Source organism: Pleurodeles waltl, chromosome 11 (assembly GCF_031143425.1).
Source record: "Pleurodeles waltl isolate 20211129_DDA chromosome 11, aPleWal1.hap1.20221129, whole genome shotgun sequence".
Classification (NCBI taxonomy): domain Eukaryota; kingdom Metazoa; phylum Chordata; class Amphibia; order Caudata; family Salamandridae; genus Pleurodeles; species Pleurodeles waltl.
The window spans coordinates 331314599-331338332 of record NC_090450.1 but is presented as its reverse complement, the minus strand read 5'-3'; the positions used below and the strand labels follow the sequence as shown (position 1 = coordinate 331338332).

Here is a 23734-nt window from a genome sequence, read left to right as displayed (position 1 = left end):
TTTTATCCCTCCTCTGACCTTCTTTCTGTAGTAATCATCTAATATTTTCCAGTAGTTTGACTTTAACCCCTTTATATTTCTCCAGTTTTATCTTCTTTCCCAACTCTTTTTTCTGTGTTTTATCCTATGTCATGCCACTTATCGTTTCCATCTACAAATAGTACATTTCTCAATGCGGTTCATTATTCCTGTTTCATAATTTATTGTCAAATTGTTGTAAAGCTGACTTGATCAATAAAATGCATCATCCTAATTTCAGTGGTTATTGAATACTTCAGCAGAATAATGATTGTAGGAGAAAAAGCAAAGAATTATCAAATATTAAATTATATGAATATAAATTGCTTATTCCAAATACAGTGGCCTATGTTCGTAGCATTCTCTTCGCTAGGACTGTGTTTTAGCAGGAGAATGATTGTGCGAGTGACTCCTTCTGTGACAGAATTCTAAAAGCATGCCTTACTGGTGATCAAATAAAATTCTTTCAGCATGTGCTGTATCTCCACAAGTTACTTAATGTAAATGCTTTGCAGCTAGGTGACTTCACACATGCACAGGGGCGTAGCTTTAGGGACGTTATTGTGGTGTTACCAGGGGTGCAAATAGACCTGAAAATCTGGGGCGAGTCTAACACTCCCAGCCTGGGCCGGCTCTGATGCTGGTGGCGCCCGGAGCGACAGTCTATTTTAGAGCCCCCTCCCCCATGACTTCCTTCCTCATGGAGTTCCTCACTACCACTCTCCAACAGTGCACCTCATCTCTCTATAGACTCTCTCTGACATACATTTCAATTTTTTATAGTGCTGCTCATAGTTCACACACTCAGTTCTGTAATCTGCATGTTACAAATTCTTTGCAGCAGGCGCATTAATCCTCCCCACTACTTTAAGGTGATTCTAAACTGCAAGTAGACACAATTCAGATCTCTCTCCAGTAGGATATTTAAATTTTTATTGTTGCCTGAAAACTTCTGGATGCACAAGGAAGTTCATGTGCTTTTAAACCAAAAGTTATTTTTTAACACAGACCCCCCCCCCCACCCCCCACCCCCCCCCAAAGTCAGTGGCAGGTTTGGCTGCACAGGTCGGACCACCCTAAAGCCAGCCCTGCTCCCAGAAATGAGGCAGGGCAAGCATTTACAGAAATGGGTTCGGAGCTAACCTCACAGCCATTGTGGGAGGAAGAAGTGACCAATTGTGCAGTTTAAATATACTTGGCAAACCTGAATGTATAACAAACATTTCTTTGTGGAGTTGACACTGTTCCTAGGCTTCAACTCATTGCAGGTCCAGAAAAACGCTCCTGACCCATAGTTGCCTGAAGGTACATTTTTAATTTACCCAATAAGATGTTGTAAAATATTCATGGGTAAAACTATCCTTATGTACAATATCAAAATATTAGGTTTAGTAGCAGTGCTTAATTTGAGCCAGAAGTTCAAAGAGGGGCCCATGGTACACATTTGCAGGGCCCCACACATATTTGTATTCATCACACTTTGTTACAGAACAAGAGAGAGAAAAACCTAAAAGTAAAACAGGAGAAAGAGTACGATGGCAAAATTGTGACTAAGGAAAAAGCAATGATGAAAAATAAACTGCAAGAGTGAGGAAAAGCACAGGGAGTGTGCATTGGTGGATGAAAGTGGCGCAGAATAGAATCACATCTAGGGACTCTTAGTATTCAGCTCTCACAGCATTTGAAATTGCTGGGTGCAGGCTTCTGAGCAAGATTTTGGGCCACTGCATTTATTATTTCACAAATTAGAGACTGTTTAGTGGGTTGTACCACATTACGTTGGAGTGTGTGACTGCTAAGGCACAGATTCAATTCCCAAAATAACATTCTTTCTTTCTGTGTTAATTGTGTGCAATGGGTTAGCACTATTTCTGCCTGTAAATGCACTGCCACACACCTGTGCTACACTAAATACAAATCCAGTAGTTATTATTATCATGCCACATTGAGCAGTTCTGGTTTAGGCACCATTTTGAGCCATTTCCATGCAGGAATGCACCAGCCTGTTATTGACAAACTCTCAAAAACAGTTGGCAAATAGAGAGTATTATGGCACAGAGGTGCCAGCCTCCATGGTAGAGGACTAGCTAGAATACATATGTAAAGTTATTTATTTAGGTAGATTGGTCCAATTCTGGGTAGAGATGTAAAGAATCAAAGGCACGGGAGAGGTCAAGGACAGGCATTCTGGTTCTCCATCTGAAAGCATTTCAGTGTTTAAATCATCCTGTGTGGTCGTCAGTGCTGCCTTTGGCCACAGCCATACCAGAATCTGTTTTCGTATTCTGAGAGAAGGTTACTTTCTTAGATGAATGTAGATATTTGCCTTGAAGCCGATCCTTCAATCTTTTTGACTAGAAACAATTAATTATTGACCATAAGTTAGAAGGAACCTTTGTGTGAAGGCCTCTTTGTTTCAGGGAGTTCTTTAGCCAAGGAGTTGTTGATATTTATGTCTGATTGCCTGCAGAGCTACTAGTAAGGACATTCCTGCATATATGAACATGACATAGGTCTGCCGGTGACCATGCTGACCTACAAGCTTTGTTGCAGCCTTGATGAAGTCCTGTATGGCCATGAGGCTAAAGGTAACTACTGTGGTTGTTTTCATGATTTGTTTACTTGTAAACTGCATAGCACTACTGGAATTATGATTGAGCAATGATTGAGCAACAGAGAGGAAAGCAGGGGGTCTAAAATTATTTGGAGGTTAGGAAGACGTGCAGGTGTGCCAGGCACACAGCAAAGGTAAGTGACAAGGCCTTAAACTGTGCTGCCAAGGCATCAGGATGTCCAAAGTGACTGCCAATTCAGGCAGTGTGGTTGGAAGATCCTTTCACTTGTGCAATCTTGTAGCAGGTCTGTTTCTGTGACCTTGAGGCCCATCATCAGTTCTCTCTGTTCAGATCTACTGCCTCATGTTAAGGTCTCTTGACCACGGACTTCTCTTCAGGCCACAGCTCAGCTTTTCCGGACATAAAGCAGGCCACTCTGAAGCAAGGCAGCTATCAGGTGTCATGGAGTTCCTGGATCCAGTCAGGTTTTCCTGCTACCTACCCCTGGGTTGTTGTTCAGAAGAAAATTAATTTAAACATCCACGCTGCTCACTATATAAAGGTTGAGCAATGGCATTCTTGTCGGTGTTTGCTGTACAGACATGGGCAAGTATTGGAAAGAATATATATTTAGTTCAATGATTACACACTGCAGCACAAAAAGCATCAGTTTAGCATCCATGTTGTTAGACTGTTCATCCTTGGCGTGGTCTCCCTTAACTTTTTGCCTCTGTTCCCCAGGTTGTTGATGTGTGCTGGACTCTGATTTTACTGCTTTTGTTACTCTGGGCACTTTACCACTGCTAACCAGTGCTAAAGTGCAAGTGCTCCCGTTTAAAATGTGTACGTAATTGGTTCTCCATGATTGGCATATTTGATTTACTAGTAAGTCCCTAGTAAGGTGCCCTAGAGGTGCCAGGGCCTGTAAATCAAATGCTACTAGTGGGCCTGCAGCACTGGTTGTGCCACCCACATAAGTAGCTCTGTAATCATGTCTCAGACCTGCCACTGCAGTGTCTGTGTGTGTATTTTTACACTGTAAATTCGACTTGGCACGTGTACCCACTTGCCAGGCCTAAACCTTCCCTTTTCTTACATGTAAGGCACCCCTAAGGTAGGCCCTAGGTAGCCCCAAGGGCAGGGTGCAGTGTATGGATAAGGTAGGACATATAGTAATGTGGTTCATATGTCCTGACAGTGAAATACTGCCAACTTCGTTTTTCACTGTTGCAAGGCCTGTCTATCTCATAGGATAACATGGGGGCTACCTTTAAATATGATTAAAGTGTAGATTCCCCTAGAGAGTAGATGGACATGTGGAGTTTGGGGTCCCTGAACTCACAATTTAAAAATACATCTTTTAGTAAAGTTGATTTTAAGATTGTGCGTTTGAAAATGCCACTTTTAGAAAGTGAGCATTTTCTTGCCTTAAACCATTTTGTGACTCTGCCTTGTTTGTGGATTCCCTGTCTGGGTCAGTTTGACAGTTGGGTTGTTTTTCACCTCACACTAGACAGGGACACAAAGGGGGCTGGGGTGTAACCTGCATTTCCTGATTAGCCATCTCTGCTAGGAGGGAGGGGTGGAGTGGTCACTCTCATCTGAAAGGACTGTGCCTGCCTCTGACAATGCCGGCTCCAACCCCCTGCTGTGTGTCTGATGCCTTGCCTGGGCAAGGCAGGATTTCACAAGTAGGTGTGAGTCCCCTTTGAAGGAAGGTGACTTCAAAGACTAAAATGGGTATAAGAAGGGCACCCAAATCTACAGACTGGAGAAACACTTCTGGAACCAAGAGGAACCTCTGCCTGGAGAAGAGCTGATAGCTGAGGAAGAAGTGCTGCCCTGCCTGTGACTGTGCTTTGTGGAGCTTTCCTGCAGTGCTGCTTCTGCCAGAGTAAGAGGGCAAAGACTGGACTTTGTGTGCCTTCCATCTTGTGAAGAAATCTCCAAGGGCTTGATTTAGAGCTTGCCTCCTGTTGTGTGAAGTCTCCGGGACAGCAAAGACTTCTCTCTGCCAGCACCTGGAGTCTCTGGAGAGACTCCTGCCCCGACAAGTGGTGCCCTATCCAGTCCCTGGGCCCTTGAAAGGAAAGCTGGTGGAATCCAAGGAAATCGACTTCGGACAACTTCGGGCTGACGCCGCTGCTGAATCTGGTAACGCCACCTGCACCTGACGCCGTGACCTTCACTGGAACGCGACGCTCTTCGCAGGCCCGACACCGCAGCAGCCCTGCTGAAGTTCGCAACTCAGTGGAAGTCGCCGCACCACGTCGTGACCGACGCCGCTCAAAGTGCACGGATTCAACGTTTTGCACAGACGCCGCGATCCCCGACTTCGCGCATCGGCTTGTTTTCTCTCTTCACCAAAGGTACTGTACTTGGGGGTCTACACGACTCCGTGTCCGGTGCCGCTGGTGTCGGATTGTTGGGAACAACTCTGTCACAACGCTGTGTTAACATCTCATCGAAGCATTTTTGTTTCTTAGTGCTATTTTTCAGTTTAATCTTTAAAAATTCATAACTTGACTTGTGTATGTCGGATTTTTGTCGTTTTGGTCTTGTTTTGTTTAGATAAAAAAATCCTATTTTTCTAAACCGGTGTTGTGTCATTTTGTAGTGTTGTCATTAAGTTACTGTGTGTGTTGGTACAAATACTTTACACCTAGCGCTCTGAAGTTAAGCCTACTGCTCTGCCAAGCTACCAAGGGGGTAAGCAGGGGTTAGCTGAGGGTGATTCTCTTTTACCCTGACTAGAGTGAGGGTCCTTGCTTGAACAGGGGGTAACCTGACTGTCAACCAAAGACCCCATTTCTAACATTGGTGCTCAGCGGTTGGGATTTGGACTTGTATTTGTACTCGACATACAGTGATTAAGTGTACACTACTGTTTGAGCTCAGACCACTACGTGACCACATACTGCTTGTCTTGAGATTTTTGCTTTTTCTCTTTTTGTGGATTTTTCCCTACGTCCACTTTGTTTTTTTCGCTCATCCTTGATTGAATTTGAACTTCATTTGGGAACTTGTTTCTGCATTTGGAACTTTGCACTCTTTTTACCTTTCATCATGTCTCTACTTGGAGATGCATCAGTTGGAGCTGACTTTGACCTTGAGAAATTGGAGTGTTATACCAAAGCTCAGTTGAAGTAGTTCTGTAAAAGTTTTGACTGTCGCATTAAGAGCTCATCCAGGAAAGAGGAGCTGCAAAAGGCGCTGAGGGCCTGGGTGACAGCCAAGAGCACTGACGGGCACACAGAGGATTAGGGAGATGAGGAGGATGAGGAAGAGTGTTCAGTACACAATGGTATTGTGGGTGGGCCTGTTATGCCCAGGGAGAAGGTCCCCAGTGTCTCATCCAAGGGTCTGACACCTGAGGAGTTGCAGGACAGACAGGCAGAGAGGGCATACCAATTGGAGCTGCAGAAGCTCAATCTAGAGAAAGAAAGAGATGAGAGAAGAGCAGTCCTTGAGGAAAGGAAGATGCAGCTGGCTCATGAGCTTAACTTAAAGGAGTTAGATCAGAGGAGCCAGTCCAGTAGGGATGGTGGCAGCAATCCTACAGTGCAGCCGGAGAGAAGGGTACACATCCCAAAAGACCTTGTGAGGCATTATAAGAGGGAGGATGATATCTACTTGTGGTTCAAGGGTTATGAGTCAGCTCTCCACATGAACCTGGTCCCTGAAGCTCATTGGGGGGCAGCCCTGTGGAAGCATTTTGAGGCAGAGGGGAGGGACACACTGACGGCCTTAGGGGATGCTCAGAGTCTCACCTACCCTGTCATGAAGGAGGCCTTACTCACCAGGTATGGTCTCACCCCTGAGCAGTACAAGGAGAAGTTTAGATCCTACAAGAGAAAGGAATCCCAAACATGGTTGGAATGTGTTGATTCTTTTTGCAGGTCACTGGTTGGTTGGGTGAAGGGCAGTAAGGTAAACATGTATGAGGGGCTTTACAATTTAATTGCTTGGGAGCACTTGTACAGTTTATGTTTTCCAGATCTGCGCCAGCACCTCATTGACAGCAAGCTGACTGACCCCAGGAAACTTGCGCAGGAGGCGGACCGCTGGGAGAGCACCAGGGTCCAAAAGAGGTATGGGGAGACCACGCCAAGGTGGGCAGGGTCCCTCTCAGAAGAAAGGGGGGGTAAGGGCAAACAGGGGGAGTTCTCTAAAGGGCCCCAAACTGATTCCCAGGGTAAGGATTCCCAACCCCCCAGTGAAAAGAAGCCATGGTTGTCCAAAGGGAAGCCAGTGGCAGGTGGTCCCCCACGTAAGTGCTATGCATGTGACCAGGTGGGTCATGTGAGGGAGGACCCCAAATGCCCCAAAAGTACACCGGCACCCACTGGTGCACCGTCCCAGGGTTTGGCCAGTGTAGCGCTTGGGGAGGAGTTGGTTTCAGGTGGGTGGGAACCAGCAGAAATGACCCTTGTCTCACTAGGGGACAGTGAGATGGTCCAGAGAAACCTAGTGCCTGATAACACTAAGAAATACAGGCAATGGGTGACCATCAATGGACAGAGGGTGGAGGCTCTGAGAGACACAGGAGCCAGTGTGACTACAGTGAGGAGTCACCTGGTGTCTGAAGAGCAGATTGATCCCCGGGTACTTCACCAAGTAGTTGCGGTAGACAACTCTGAGAGCCTCTGCAGAGTGGCGCAGGTTCCCTTTGAATGGGGGGGGTCTCAGGTTCCTGGAAAGTAGCTGTGAGTCTAACCATGCCTGTTGATTTTTTGCTAGGTAACAACCTGGAGGATTCCCCTTGGAAGGAGGTGGAACACAGGTCTCACTTGGAGATGTTGGGTCAGCCTGGGTGGGTATGCGTATCCACCCGGTCTATGGCAGCCAATCAGGGTAGTCAAGAGCCCCTGGAGCCTGAAACAGTGGCCCAGGGGACCGCCAAGAAAAGGAAGGCCAGGGGGTGCGGGAAACCGGCCCCAGAAGTTCCCACGGTCCGGGAGGAGGCAGAGCCTGAGGGTGATGCCCCGGAGCCTACAGGGGAACAGGTGGCTGAACTAGGGGAGGTCCCTGAGCTGTCGCAGTGGCAGCAGGAAGGGGGACCAACCAGGGAAGCATTCTGCACAGCGCAGAAGGAGTGCCCTACTCTTGAGGGGCTACGGCAGCAGGCTGCAGCCCAGGCGGCTGGAGAGGCGCCAGGTACTCACCAGATATAGTGGGAGGATGGCCTCCTGTACAGTGAGCCTAAGGTTCCTGAGCCTGGGTCAGCTCGTATGCTGGTTGTACCCCAGTGCTTCAGGGCCTTCCTACTGGGTTTGGCTCATGATGTGCCGTTGGCAGGACATCTAGGGCAGGACAAGACCTATAAGAGGCTTGTCTCCCACTTTTACTGGCCCTTGATGCACAAGCAGTCAGCTGCTTATTGTAGGTCTTGTCAGACTTGTCAGGCAAGTGGCAAGAGTGGGGGGAAATGCAAAGCTCCCCTCCAACCTTTACCTGTAGTCAGAACTCCCTTTGAAAGGGTAGGAATTGACATTGTGGGGCCTCTGGATCCCAAGACAGCCATGGGCAACAGGTTCATCCTGGTCTTGGTGGACCATGCCACACGGTACCCAGAAGCCATTCCTCTAAGGACGGTCACTGCCCCCATGGTGGGACGTGCCTAGATGGGAGTTTTTACCCTCATGGGGTTCCCCAAGGAGGTGGTATCTGATAGAGGTACAAACTTCATATCCACTTATATGAAGTCTCTGTGGAAGGTGTGTGGGGTAACCTACAAGTTCACCACCCCTTACCACCCCCAAAGTAATGGTCTGGTTGAGAGATTCAACCACACCTTGAAAGGCATGATTCAGGGCCTGTCAGAGCCCTTGAGGCGTAAGTGGGACGTCCTCTTGCCATGCCTTCTGTTCGCTTACAGGGAGGTGCCTCAAAAGGGACTTGGCTTTAGCCCCTTTGAGCTCATCTATGGCCACCCTGTGAGGGGACCGCTCAGTCTGGTGAAGGAGGCTTTGGAGAAAGCTCCTAGTAAACCACCCCAGGATGTATTTAGCTACATGCTGGCACTAAGAAACCAGACTGCCCGCTTCAGGAGTCTCGCTCAGGAGAACCTGGAAGCAAGCCAGGAGGATATGAAACGGTGGTACGACCAGAATGCCACTCTGGTTGAGTTTCAGCCTGGACAAAAAGTGTGGGTCATGGCACCAGTGGAGCCTAGGGCTCTCCAAGATAAGTGGACTGGGCCTGTTGAGGTGGTGGAAAAAAAGAGCGAGGTCACCTATCTGGTAGACTTGCAATCCCCCAGGAACCCTTTGAGGGTCCTACATGTCAACCGCCTTAAACCACACTTTGAGCGAACTGAGCTGTCCATGCTCCTAGCGACAGATGACGGGGTGGATGAAGAGAGTGAGCCTCTTCCTGACCTCCTGTCTGCAGGAGAGAAAGATGGGTCTTTGGAGGGAGTGATCCTCTCCCCCTCCCTGACTGAGGAACAGCAGAGGGACTGTCGCCACGTGTTGGGACAGTTAGCCTCGCTGTTTTCCCTGATCCCAGGAGTCACATACCTGTGCACACATGATGTGGACACTGGGGACAGTACACCTGTTAAACATAAGGTTTACAGAGTGACTGACAGGGTCAGGGCTTGCATTAAGGAAGAAGTCTCCAAAATGTTAAACCTAGGGGTTATTGAGCACTCCAGCAGTCCTTGGGCCAGCCCAGTGGTCTTGGTCCCAAAGGCTGCTGCTCCTGGTGCCACTCCAGAACTTAGGTTCTGTGTGGACTACCGGGGTCTCAATGCAGTCAGCAAGACTAACGCACACCCCATCCCCCGAGCTGATGAGCTCATTGATCGGTTAGGAGCTGCCAAGTACCTCAGTACGTTTGATTTAACATCTGGGTACTGGCAGATTGCCTTAACTGAGGGGGCAAAGGAGAGGTCAGCATTCTCTACCCCAGATGGGCACTTCCACTTCAATGTGATGCCCTTTGGGATGAAGAACGCCCCTGCCACCTTTCAGAGGTTGGTCAACAGGTGTTGGCAGGACTGGATGAGTTCAGTGCCGCCTACCTGGATGACATTGCTGTGTTTAGTTCCACATGGGAGGAACACCTGCAACACCTCTGGAGAGTGTTAGAGGCCCTGCAGAAGGCAGGCCTCACTATTAAGGTGAGCAAGTGCCAAATAGGGCAGGGTTCTGTGGTGTACTTAGGACACCAGGTGGGGAGTGGCCAGGTGGCACCCCTACAGCCTAAGATTGACACGATTCTGGCTTGGGAGCCTCCCAAGACCCAGACTGAAGTGAGAGCCTGTTTAGGTCTCACAGGATATTACCGGAGGTTTGTTGAGGGATATGGTACCATTGTTACCACCTTAACTGAGCTGACTTCTAAGAAGCAACCCAAGAATGTGATCTGGACAGAGGCTTGCCAGAACGCTTTTGATGCCCTGAAGGCTGCCATGTGCACAGCACCTGTGCTGCAGGCACCGGACTACTCCAAGGAGTTTGTTGTGCAAACAGACGCCTCAGAGCATGGTATTGGAGCAGTACTCTCACAGCTTAATGAAGAGGGCCTAGATCAACCCGTAGCCTCCATTAGCAGGAGGTTACTACCCAGGGAACGTAGGTGGAGTGCCACAGAACGTGAAGCGTTTGCTGTGGTCTGGGCACTGAAGAAGCTAAGACCCTACTTGTTTGGGACTCACTTCCGAGTTCAGACCGACCACAGGCCCCTCAGATGGTTAATGCAGATGAGGGGTGAGAATTCAAAACTGTTGAGGTAGTCCATTTCCCTACAGGGGATGGACTTTACGGTGGAACATCGTCCTGGTACAGAGCACGCCAATGCTGATGGTCTGTCCAGGTTCTTCCGCCTTAGTGATGAGAACTCCCATGAGGTTGGGTAGTTGCTCCCCACTTTTAGCTGGGGGGGACACGTGTTAGACTTTTCATCCTTAGCGTGGTCTCCCATAACTTTTTGCCTCTGTTCCCCAGGTTGTTGATGAGTGCTGGACTCTGATTTTACTGTTTTTGCTATTCTGGGCACTTTACCACTGCTAACCAGTGCTAAAGTGCAAGTGCTCCTGTTTAAAATGTGTACGTAATTGGTTCTCCATGATTGGCATATTTGATTTACTAGTGAGTCCCTATTAAGGTGCACTAGAGGTGCCAGGGCCTGTAAATCAAATGCTACTAGTGGGCCTGCAGCACTGGTTGTGCCACCCACATAAGTAGCTCTGTAATCATGTCTCAGACCTGCCACTGCAGTGTCTGTGTGTGTATTTTTATACTGTAAATTCGACTTGGCAAGTGTACCCACTTGCCAGGCCTACACCTTCCCTTTTCTTACATGTAAGGAACCCCTAAGGTAGGCCCTAGGTAGCCCCAAGGGCAGGGTGCAGTGTATGGATAAGGTAGGACATATAGTAATGTGGTTCATATGTCCTGACAGTGAAATACTACCAACTTTGTTTTTCACTGTTGCAAGGCCTGTCTCTCTCATAGGATAACATGGGGGCTACCTTTAAATTTGATTAAAGTGTAGATTCCCCTGGAGAGTAGATGGACATGTGGAGTTTGGGGTCCCTGAACTCACAATTTAAAAATACATCTTTTAGTAAAGTTGATTTTAAGATTGTGCGTTTGAAAATGCCACTTTTAGAAAGTGAGCATTTTCTTGCTTAAACCATTTTGTGACTCTGCCTTGTTTGTGGATTCCCTGTCTGGGTCAGTTTGACAGTTGGGTTGTTTTTCACCTCACACTAGACAGGGACACAAAGGGGGCTGGGGTGTAACCTGCATTTCCTGATTAGCCATCTCTGCTAGGAGGGAGGGGTGGAGTGGTCACTCTCATCTGAAAGGACTGTGCCTGCCTCTGACAATGCCGGCTCCAACCCCCTGCTGTGTGTCTGATGCCTTGCCTGGGCAAGGCAGGATTTCACAAGTAGGTGTGAGTCCCCTTTGAAGGAAGGTGACTTCAAAGACTAAAATGGGTATAAGAAGGGCACCCAAATCTACAGACTGGAGAAACACTTCTGGAACCAAGAGGAACCTCTGCCTGGAGAAGAGCTGATAGCTGAGGAAGAAGTGCTGCCCTGCCTGTGACTGTGCTTTGTGGAGCTTTCCTGTAGTGCTGCTTCTGCCAGAGAAAGAGGGCAAAGACTGGACTTTGTGTGCCTTCCATCTTGTGAAGAAATCTCCAAGGGCTTGATTTAGAGCTTGCCTCCTGTTGTGTGAAGTCTCCGGGACAGCAAAGACTTCTCTCTGCCAGCACCTGGAGTCTCTGGAGAGACTCCTGCCCCGACAAGTGGTGCCCTATCCAGTCCCTGGGCCCTTGAAAGGAAAGCTGGTGGAATCCAAGGAAATCGACTTCGGACAACTTCGGGCTGACGCCGCTGCTGAATCTGGTAACGCCACCTGCACCTGACGCCGTGACCTTCACTGGAACGCGACGCTCTTCGCAGGCCCGACACCGCAGCAGCCCTGCTGAAGTTCGCGACTCAGTGGAAGTCGCCGCACTACGTCGTGACCGACGCCGCTCAAAGTGCACGGATTCAACGTTTTGCACAGACGCCGCGATCCCCGACTTCGCGCATCGGCTTGTTTTCTCTCTTCACCAAAGGTACTGTACTTGGGGGTCTACACGACTCCGTGTCCGGTGCCGCTGGTGTCGGATTGTTGGGAACAACTCCGTCACAACGCTGTGTTAACATCTCATCGAAGCATTTTTGTTTCTTAGTGCTATTTTTCAGTTTAATCTTTAAAAATTCATAACTTGACTTGTGTATGTCGGATTTTTGTCGTTTTGGTCTTGTTTTGTTTAGATAAAAAAATCCTATTTTTCTAAACCGGTGTTGTGTCATTTTGTAGTGTTGTCATTAAGTTACTGTGTGTGTTGGTACAAATACTTTACACCTAGCGCTCTGAAGTTAAGCCTACTGCTCTGCCAAGCTACCAAGGGGGTAAGCAGGGGTTAGCTGAGGGTGATTCTCTTTTACCCTGACTAGAGTGAGGGTCCTTGCTTGAACAGGGGGTAACCTGACTGTCAACCAAAGACCCCATTTCTAACATTGGTGCTCAGCGGTTGGGATTTGGACTTGTATTTGTACTCGACATACAGTGATTAAGTGTACACTACTGTTTGAGCTCAGACCACTACGTGACCACATACTGCTTGTCTTGAGATTTTTGCTTTTTCTCTTTTTGTGGATTTTTCCCTACGTCCACTTTGTTTTTTTCGCTCATCCTTGATTGAATTTGAACTTCATTTGGGAACTTGTTTCTGCATTTGGAACTTTGCACTCTTTTTACCTTTCATCATGTCTCTACTTGGAGATGCATCAGTTGGAGCTGACTTTGACCTTGAGAAATTGGAGTGTTATACCAAAGCTCAGTTGAAGTAGTTCTGTAAAAGTTTTGACTGTCGCATTAAGAGCTCATCCAGGAAAGAGGAGCTGCAAAAGGCACTGAGGGCCTGGGTGACAGCCAAGAGCACTGAAGGGCACACAGAGGATTAGGGAGATGAGGAGGATGAGGAAGAGTGTTCAGTACACAATGGTATTGTGGGTGGGCCTGTTATGCCCAGGGAGAAGGTCTCCAGGGCAGGTAGCAGTGTCTCATCCAAGGGTCTGACACCTGAGGAGTTGCAGGACAGACAGGCAGAGAGGGCATACCAATGAGAGCTGCAGAAGCTCAATCTGGAGAAAGAAAGAGATGAGAGAAGAGCAGTCCTTGAGGAAAGGAAGATGCAGCTGGCTCATGAGCTTAACTTAAAGGAGCTAGATCAGAGGAGCCAGTCCAGTAGGGATGGTGGCAGCAATCCTACAGTGCAGCCGGAGAGAAGGGTACACATCCCAAAAGACCTTGTGAGGCATTATAAGAGGGAGGATGATATCTACTTGTGGTTCAAGGGTTATGAGTCAGCTCTCCACATGAACCTGGTCCCTGAAGCTCATTGGGGGGCAGCCCTGTGGAAGCATTTTGAGGCAGAGGGGAGGGACACACTGACGGCCTTAGGGGATGCTCAGAGTCTCACCTACCCTGTCATGAAGGAGGCCTTACTCACCAGGTATGGTCTCACCCCTGAGCAGTACAAGGAGAAGTTTAGATCCTACAAGAGAAAGGAATCCCAAACATGGTTGGAATGTGTTGATTCTTTTTGCAGGTCACTGGTTGGTTGGGTGAAGGGCAGTAAGGTAAACATGTATGAGGGGCTTTACAATTTAATTGCTTGGGAGCACTTGTACAGTTTATGTTTTCCAGATCTGCGCCAGCACCTCATTGACAGCAAGCTGACTGACCCCAGGAAACTTGCGCAGGAGGCGGACTGCTGGGAGAGCACCAGGGTCCAAAAGAGGTATGGGGAGACCACGCCAAGGGTGGGCAGGGTCCCTCTCAGAAGAAAGGGGGGGTAAGGGCAAACAGGGGGAGTTCTCTAAAGGGCCCCAAACTGATTCCCAGGGTAAGGATTCCCAACCCCCCAGTGAAAATAAGCCATGGTTGTCCAAAGGGAAGCCAGTGGCAGGTGGTCCCCCACGTAAGTGCTATGCATGTGACCAGGTGGGTCATGTGAGGGAGGACCCCAAATGCCCCAAAAGTACACCGGCACCCACTGGTGCACCGTCCCAGGGTTTGGCCAGTGTAGCGCTTGGGGAGGAGTTGGTTTCAGGTGGGTGGGAACCAGCAGAAATGACCCTTGTCTCACTAGGGGACAGTGAGATGGTCCAGAGAAACCTAGTGCCTGATAACACTAAGAAATACAGGCAATGGGTGACCATCAATGGACAGAGGGTGGAGGCTCTGAGAGACACAGGAGCCAGTGTGACTACAGTGAGGAGTCACCTGGTGTCTGAAGAGCAGATTGATCCCCGGGTACTTCACCAAGTAGTTGCGGTAGACAACTCTGAGAGCCTCTGCAGAGTGGCGCAGGTTCCCTTTGAATGGGGGGGGTCTCAGGTTCCTGGAAAGTAGCTGTGAGTCTAACCATGCCTGTTGATTTTTTGCTAGGTAACAACCTGGAGGATTCCCCTTGGAAGGAGGTGGAACACAGGTCTCACTTGGAGATGTTGGGTCAGCCTGGGTGGGTATGTGTATCCACCCGGTCTATGGCAGCCAATCAGGGTAGTCAAGAGCCCCTGGAGCCTGAAACAGTGGCCCAGGGGACCGCCAAGAAAAGGAATGCCAGGGGGTGCGGGAAACCGGCCCCAGAAGTTCCCACGGTCCGGAAGGAGGCAGAGCCTGAGGGTGATGCCCCGGAGCCTACAGGGGAACAGGTGGCTGAACTAGGGGAGGTCCCTGAGCTGTCGCAGTGGCAGCAGGAAGGGGGACCCACCAGGGAAGCATTCTGCACAGCGCAGAAGGAGTGCCCTACTCTTGAGGGGCTACGGCAGCAGGCTGCAGCCCAGGCGGCTGGAGAGGCACCAGGTACTCACCAGATATAGTGGGAGGATGGCCTCCTATACAGTGAGCCTAAGGTTCCTGAGCCTGGGTCAGCTCGTATGCTGGTTGTACCCCAGTGCTTCAGGGCCTTCCTACTGGGTTTGGCTCATGATGTGCCGTTGGCAGGACATCTAGGGCAGGACAAGACCTATAAGAGGCTTGTCTCCCACTTTTACTGGCCCTTGATGCACAAGCAGTCAGCTGCTTATTGTAGGTCTTGTCAGACTTGTCAGGCAAGTGGCAAGAGTGGGGGGAAATGCAAAGCTCCCTTCCAACCTTTACCTGTAGTCAGAACTCCCTTTGAAAGGGTAGGAATTGACATTGTGGGGCCTCTGGATCCCAAGACAGCCATGGGCAACAGGTTCATCCTGGTCTTGGTGGTCCATGCCACACGGTACCCAGAAGCCATTCCTCTAAGGACGGTCACTGCCCCCATGGTGGGACGTGCCTTGATGGGAGTTTTTACCCTCATGGGGTTCCCCAAGGAGGTGGTATCTGATAGAGGTACAAACTTCATATCCACTTATATGAAGTCTCTGTGGAAGGTGTGTGGGGTAACCTACAAGTTCACCACCCCTTACCACCCCCAAAGTAATGGTCTGGTTGAGAGATTCAACCACACCTTGAAAGGCATGATTCAGGGCCTGTCAGAGCCCTTGAGGCGTAAGTGGGACGTCCTCTTGCCATGCCTTCTGTTCGCTTACAGGGAGGTGCCTCAAAAGGGACTTGGCTTTAGCCCCTTTGAGCTCATCTATGGCCACCCTGTGAGGGGACCGCTCAGTCTGGTGAAGGAGGCTTTGGAGAAAGCTCCTAGTAAACCACCCCAGGATGTATTTAGCTACATGCTGGCACTAAGAAACCAGACTGCCCGCTTCAGGAGTCTCGCTCAGGAGAACCTGGAAGCAAGCCAGGAGGATATGAAACGGTGGTACAACCAGAATGCCACTCTGGTTGAGTTTCAGCCTGGACAAAAAGTGTGGGTCATGGCACCAGTGGAGCCTAGGGCTCTCCAAGATAAGTGGACTGGGCCTGTTGAGGTGGTGGAAAGAAAGAGCGAGGTCACCTATCTGGTAGACTTGCAATCCCCCAGGAACCCTTTGAGGGTCCTACATGTCAACCGCCTTAAACCACACTTTGAGCGAACTGAGCTGTCCATGCTCCTAGCGACAGATGACGGGTGGATGAAGAGAGTGAGCCTCTTCCTGACCTCCTGTCTGCAGGAGAGAAAGATGGGTCTTTGGAGGGAGTGATCCTCTCCCCCTCCCTGACTGAGGAACAGCAGAGGGACTGTCGCCACGTGTTGGGACAGTTAGCCTCGCTGTTTTCCCTGATCCCAGGAGTCACATACCTGTGCACACATGATGTGGACACTGGGGACAGTACACCTGTTAAACATAAGGTTTACAGAGTGACTGACAGGGTCAGGGCTTGGATTAAGGAAGAAGTCTCCAAAATGTTAACCCTAGGGGTTATTGAGCACTCCAGCAGTCCTTGGGCCAGCCCAGTGGTCTTGGTCCCAAAGGCTGCTGCTCCTGGTGCCACTCCAGAACTTAGGTTCTGTGTGGACTACCGGGGTCTCAATGCAGTCAGCAAGACTAACGCACACCCCATCCCCCGAGCTGATGAGCTCATTGATCGGTTAGGAGCTGCCAAGTACCTCAGTGCGTTTGATTTAACATCTGGGTACTGGCAGATTGCCTTAACTGAGGGGGCAAAGGAGAGGTCAGCATTCTCTACCCCAGATGGGCACTTCCACTTCAATGTGATGCCCTTTGGGATGAAGAACGCCCCTGCCACCTTTCAGAGGTTGGTCAACAGGTGTTGGCAGGACTGGATGAGTTCAGTGCCGCCTACCTGGATGACATTGCTGTGTTTAGTTCCACATGGGAGGAACACCTGCAACACCTCTGGAGAGTGTTAGAGGCCCTGCAGAAGGCAGGCCTCACTATTAAGGTGAGCAAGTGCCAAATAGGGCAGGGTTCTGTGGTGTACTTAGGACACCAGGTGGGGAGTGGCCAGGTGGCACCCCTACAGCCTAAGATTGACACGATTCTGGCTTGGGAGCCTCCCAAGACCCAGACTGAAGTGAGAGCCTGTTTAGGTCTCACAGGATATTACCGGAGGTTTGTTGAGGGATATGGTACCATTGTTACCACCTTAACTGAGCTGACTTCTAAGAAGCAACCCAAGAATGTGATCTGGACAGAGGCTTGCCAGAACGCTTTTGATGCCCTGAAGGCTGCCATGTGCACAGCACCTGTGCTGCAGGCACCGGACTACTCCAAGGAGTTTGTTGTGCAAACAGTCGCCTCAGAGAATGGTATTGGAGCAGTACTCTCACAGCTTAATGAAGAGGGCCTAGATCAACCCGTAGCCTTCATTAGCAGGAGGTTACTACACAGGGAACGTAGGTGGAGTGCCACAGAACGTGATGCGTTTGCTGTGGTCTGGGCACTGAAGAAGCTAAGACCCTACTTGTTTGGGACTCACTTCCGAGTTCAGACCGACCACAGGCCCCTCAGATGGTTAATGCAGATGAGGGGTGAGAATCCAAAACTGTTGAGGTAGTCCATTTCCCTACAGGGGATGGACTTTACGGTGGAACATCGTCCTGGTACAGAGCACGCCAATGCTGATGGTCTGTCCAGGTTCTTCCGCCTTAGTGATGAGAACTCCCATGAGGTTGGGTAGTTGCTCCCCACTTTTAGCTGGGGGGGACACGTGTTAGACTTTTCATCCTTAGCGTGGTCTCCCATAACTTTTTGCCTCTGTTCCCCAGGTTGTTGATGAGTGCTGGACTCTGATTTTACTGTTTTTGCTATTCTGGGCACTTTACCACTGCTAACCAGTGCTAAAGTGCAAGTGCTCCTGTTTAAAATGTGTACGTAATTGGTTCTCCATGATTGGCATATTTGATTTACTAGTGAGTCCCTATTAAGGTGCACTAGAGGTGCCAGGGCCTGTAAATCAAATGCTACTAGTGGGCCTGCAGCACTGGTTGTGCCACCCACATAAGTAGCTCTGTAATCATGTCTCAGACCTGCCACTGCAGTGTCTGTGTGTGTATTTTTACACTGTAAATTCGACTTGGCAAGTGTACCCACTTGCCAGGCCTACACCTTCCCTTTTCTTACATGTAAGGAACCCCTAAGGTAGGCCCTAGGTAGCCCCAAGGGCAGGGTGCAGTGAGTGGATAAGGTAGGACATATAGTAATGTGGTTCATATGTCCTGACAGTGAAATACTACCAACTTTGTTTTTCACTGTTGCAAGGCCTGTCTCTCTCATAGGATAACATGGGGGCTACCTTTAAATATGATTAAAGTGTAGATTCCCCTGGAGAGTAGATGGACATGTGGAGTTTGGGGTCCCTGAACTCACAATTTAAAAATACATCTTTTAGTAAAGTTGATTTTAAGATTGTGCGTTTGAAAATGCCACTTTTAGAAAGTGAGCATTTTCTTGCTTAAACCATTTTGTGACTCTGCCTTGTTTGTGGATTCCCTGTCTGGGTCAGTTTGACAGTTGGGTTGTTTTTCACCTCACACTAGACAGGGACACAAAGGGGGCTGGGGTGTAACCTGCATTTCCTGATTAGCCATCTCTGCTAGGAGGGAGGGGTGGAGTGGTCACTCTCATCTGAAAGGACTGTGCCTGCCTCTGACAATGCCGGCTCCAACCCCCTGCTGTGTGTCTGATGCCTTGCCTGGGCAAGGCAGGATTTCAAAAGTAGGTGTGAGTCCCCTTTTAAGGAAGGTGACTTCAAAGACTAAAATGGGTATAAGAAGGGCACCCAAATCTACAGACTGGAGAAACACTTCTGGAACCAAGAGGAACCTCTGCCTGGAGAAGAGCTGATAGCTGAGGAAGAAGTGCTGCCCTGCCTGTGACTGTGCTTTGTGGAGCTTTCCTGCAGTGCTGCTTCTGCCAGAGTAAGAGGGCAAAGACTGGACTTTGTGTGCCTTCCATCTTGTGAAGAAATCTCCAAGGGCTTGATTTAGAGCTTGCCTCCTGTTGTGTGAAGTCTCCGGGACAGCAAAGACTTCTCTCTGCCAGCACCTGGAGTCTCTGGAGAGACTCCTGCCCTGACAAGTGGTGCCCTATCCAGTCCCTGGGCCCTTGAAAGGAAAGCTGGTGGAATCCAAGGAAATCGACTTCGGACAACTTCGGGCTGACGCCGCTGCTGAATCCGGTAACGCCGCCTGCACCTGACGCCGTGACCTTCACTGGAACGCAACGCTCTTCGCAGGCCCGACGCCGCAGCAGCCCTGCTGAAGTCCGCGACTCCGTGGAAGTCGCCGCACCACGTCGTGACCGACGCCGCTCGAAGTGCACGGATTCAACGTTTCGCACAGACGCCGCGATCCCCGACTTCGCGCATCGGCTTGTTTTCTCTCTTCACCAAAGGTACTGTACATGGGGGTCTACACGACTCCGTGTCCGGTGCCGCTGGTGTCGGCTTGTTGGGAACAACTCCGTCACAACGCCGTGTTAACATCTCATCGAAGCATTTTTGTTTCTAAGAGCTATTTTTTAGTTTAATCTTTAAAAATTCATAACTTGACTTGTGTATGTCGGATTTTTGTCGTTTTGGTCTTGTTTTGTTTAGATAAAAATTTCCTATTTGTCTAAACCGGTGTTGCGTCATTTTGTAGTGTTTTCATTAAGTTACTGTGTGTGTTGGTACAAATACTTTACACCTAGCGCTCTGAAGTTAAGCCTACTGCTCTGCCAAGCTACCAAGGGGGTAAGCAGGGGTTAGCTGAGGGTGATTCTCTTTTACCCTGACTAGAGTGAGGGTCCTTGCTTGAACAGGGGGTAACCTGACTGTCAACCAAAGACCCCATTTCTAACACATGTAATGACACATTTAATGGTGACCACTAAACAATATATGGCGTGAACAAACCAGAACTGAATCCATATTAATTTGTGAAAAATATAATGCTGCACGAGTATGCTCTACTAGATAGGATATATATTCAGACAAGACCACTGTGCACTACTTAGCTCCTTGTAATCACAGTCATCCACTTACTAAGATTTCAATGAATCAAAGGCAGAATGGGAGGAGATAGGAACTGTACAAGATTATTGGCAATAATTAAAAAGTAATGTGATTTTGAACAAAGCAGAGCGTAATAAAACCCCGTTACTGCTTCTGGATGATGACTAATACTCTGCAACCATAGACATAACTTAATGTATCCATCTGGAAAAGATACTTGTACAGTGTTGTGATGCACTTTTGTTTTTCAAGCACCCTTGTTAACACGTGTTTCAGAACATCAGAGATTCAAAGTTTTGCTTTTTAGGTCTGGATGCACATCGCAGTAGTCACTTGACCGTATGTGATCAACAGAAAAAGAGCTTTAAGTAGCACACCTAAGAGATCAGCTTTGTCCCCCCTGCTCAAATGCTGGTTACCTTGAGTTCAATATTTGGTTGGGCAAAAGGCATGTGCTGTCATTGAGAAACAGTGCTTGTCGCACTTCTGTTGGATCCTGAGGGGAGCTCAGTCACCTAAAAAATGTAATGAGGTGGCAATCTGCAATGGGAAGACTTATTTACTCTGTGGTAATACTATTAGCAAATAATATTCCTAAAGCATCATGACATGCTAACTATATGCATTAACTGAACTGTAGACCATATTTTTATTGATAGGCTAATCCTATTGACGAATGGAGGTTTTCATTGAGGATGGTCCCTCATTCAAAATGGCTGTGTCTTTCACATTAATGCTGCAAAGATATCTGTGAAGTTTTTTCTTCTTCATTTATGCTTGTGCTATGAAGAATAAGCAATTGGTTCTGCCCTTCCATTCGAGTACTCCAACGGATGTGCCTGTTGCTGCAGCCCCAACACGCCTTATGCAGATCCTTCCTGCTGCATTAATGCACTATCTCTGTTTGCCCAATCAGCTGCAGCCACCTGCACACATGCTGCTCCCCGAAGCCATGGGAGCCAGATTCACAGTTATTGGGATAGCCTGCATCACAAGGCCCACGTTTGACTATAAACTGGGAAAAACTTACAGATAGGTTAAGAGAGTGACATGTTTAGCCACTTTTTAATTGTAAGCAATTCTGTTCATTTTATGATAAGAAAATGCTTTTATTTAATTGCAAAACATCTGCTCCTGTCCTTTCTGCAGAGACAGTGTGCACTCAAGTCTTAAACTGACACCTCTACACCCTGCAGCGTCTGCTCACTAGTACAGACTAAAGATCTATGTAAATGGTGGGTTTGGATAGTACCCCCAAATTCCATCATGCAAAACAAGTTGACAGATTTCTTGTAAGTGGCTTAAGGGAGAGTTGGTTCTTCCCTGAGAATTTTTGGAAACTTTTGCAGTCAAATTTGCTAAAACTCCACAGACCATTATGCGGCATTCATGAAATATTCCAGTACTTTCATGGTCACCAGGGAAACCTGGCCTTTCCTAACAGTAGATTAAATTTTTTCAAATGTCATAAGTCGGAAATGACTTCCACTATACCACGGTCAGAATTTTCATGGATGAGTCTCTTTTACCAAGGAGTGGGTACAATATGATAGTGGCAGAAATTTACATGGATACTTCAGCCATAGTCATGGGTACCTGTGAAAAAGTCCCTCCGGTATACAAGGGTAAGCATTTTTGCCAATGACACCCTCTATAAATTTAGTACAGGAAATCTCATGACAAGATTTACCTCAAATATCATTTTTAAAATTTTGCTATGGATCCACCCTATATGCTAAGAATTAGGTGAATCATGTCAGGTCCGTTGGCCAGGTGTGATGTTGCATGTTCCGTGTCCCTGCCACTGGGTATGACTGGGTTTCAGCTTTCTCAGCTAGACAGTTTGTCTCTACAGCAATGATGGTGTATTTATGAAAGCATGTCAGAGCCTGCAGTTTGCAATAGGTAACATCTCCCGTCCATATGCTATTAGTGCCCTTGTCCATAAGGCTAGAATAACCTCCAGTATGTCAGACCAGCAACACATGTGCAAGCATAACACACATATACTCGTTCTCTCACACACTCAGTTTCACACACACATTCATTCTCACTATGGGGGTCATTACAACATTGGTGGTAAAAGCCACTTACCGCCATGCAGAAGACCGCCAACACACCACCACGGCCGCGGAATTCCGCCACAGCTATTATGACCCACAGCTCGGAATCCGCCAAAATTTAGACACCCACACAAGTCCGCCACACCAAATGTCAGTGATAAACTGGCGATAACAAAACCGACACCGTCACGCCAAACAGGAATACGCCCACACTATCACGATTCACGAATTCACGCAGCGGTCTTTCAACCGCGGTATTCCATTGGCGGTACACACCGCAGCGCTCAAAATACACACACTCCTACAAAACACATCCACATTGGACGAATCAAAATACACACACCTGATACACATACACACACCACTCCCACACACTCAATACAATATAAAACACACACCCACATCACCCACAAACCCCTACGACAAAAATTGCGACAGAAGGCCAGAGAGAGACACCACCAGAAACAACACTAGGATCCACAGGCACTCAACACCATCACTCACACAACATCCACTCACCTCACACAACACACCCGTAAATATCACCGCACAAAACACCCCACCCCACAAATCACCCACACCACCCCATGGCACCGCAAAGACACCCCAGGTTTTCTGAGGAGGAGCTCAGGGTCATGGTGGAGGAAATCATCCGGGTAGAGCCACAGCTATTCGGATCACAGGTGCAGCACACCACCATAGCTAGGAAGATGGAGCTATGGCGCAGAATCGTGGACAGGGTCAACGCAGTGGGACAGCATCCAAGAACACGGGATGACATCAGGAAGAGGTGGAACAACCTACGGGGAAGGTGCGTTCCGTGGTCTCAAGACACCACCTTGTGGTTCAGTGGACTAGCAGCGGACCCCCACCTCCTCCCCCACAACTAACAACATGGGAGGAATAAGTCTTGGCTATACTGCATCCAAAGGGCCTCGCAGGAGTAGCTGGAGGAATGGACTCTGGTAAGTCAAATCTTAACTACTTCATCCCCCACCCTACCTGCATGCTATCACATACCCCCACCCTCGCCCTCACCCCCATCACTCCAACTCCTCACGCATGTCCCACTATCACAAACCACACATCCCAAACCCAAGCCCTGCATGCAACACCAAAGCATGGACACCCATCACCACGGCATGGCCACTGCGCATACCCATACAACCCCCTAAACCATTATCACATAAGGTCCCACACAAGAATGCAAGCACTGGGGTACAGGGTCACCCACCCACTGCACACCATGGCACATACAGATACAATAATCATGCCTTTAAACCCCTGCAGGACCCCTACCCAACGCCACCCGACAGGAGGGTCCAGACATGTCCACTCCCCCCACTGAAGAGGCCCACAGTGATGACAGCAGCTCTGTCCAGCTGGATCTAGATGACCAGCCCGGCCCAACTGGGACCTTGGGACAGTCGGTTCCTCTCACACAGTCACAGGCCACTACAGAGCTTCCCCCCTCTGGAAACACCAGCACAGCACCCACCCAGCGGGCCCATACCTCTGTCCCCAGGACACGTCAAGCAGCAGTGTGTCCACCACTACAGGGAACTCAGGCTAACCCACCACCCCAACAGCACCAGGAACCTGGGGGCAGTGGTAGTGGGCACACGATTCAGGGGACAGAGGCCCAGGAACACAGGGGAACTGGGAGGGCTGCTGTGCGACAGAGGGAAGACAGGCC

At 48.9% G+C, this 23734-nt stretch overlaps 1 protein-coding gene across 2 annotated transcripts in view; it reads left to right on the top strand.

The window, feature by feature from the left end:
• Positions 1 to 23734, top strand: part of LOC138265683 (alpha-1,4-N-acetylglucosaminyltransferase-like) — a 410672-nt gene that overhangs the window by 45470 nt on the left and 341468 nt on the right. The gene's annotated exons all lie outside the window — the stretch shown is intronic.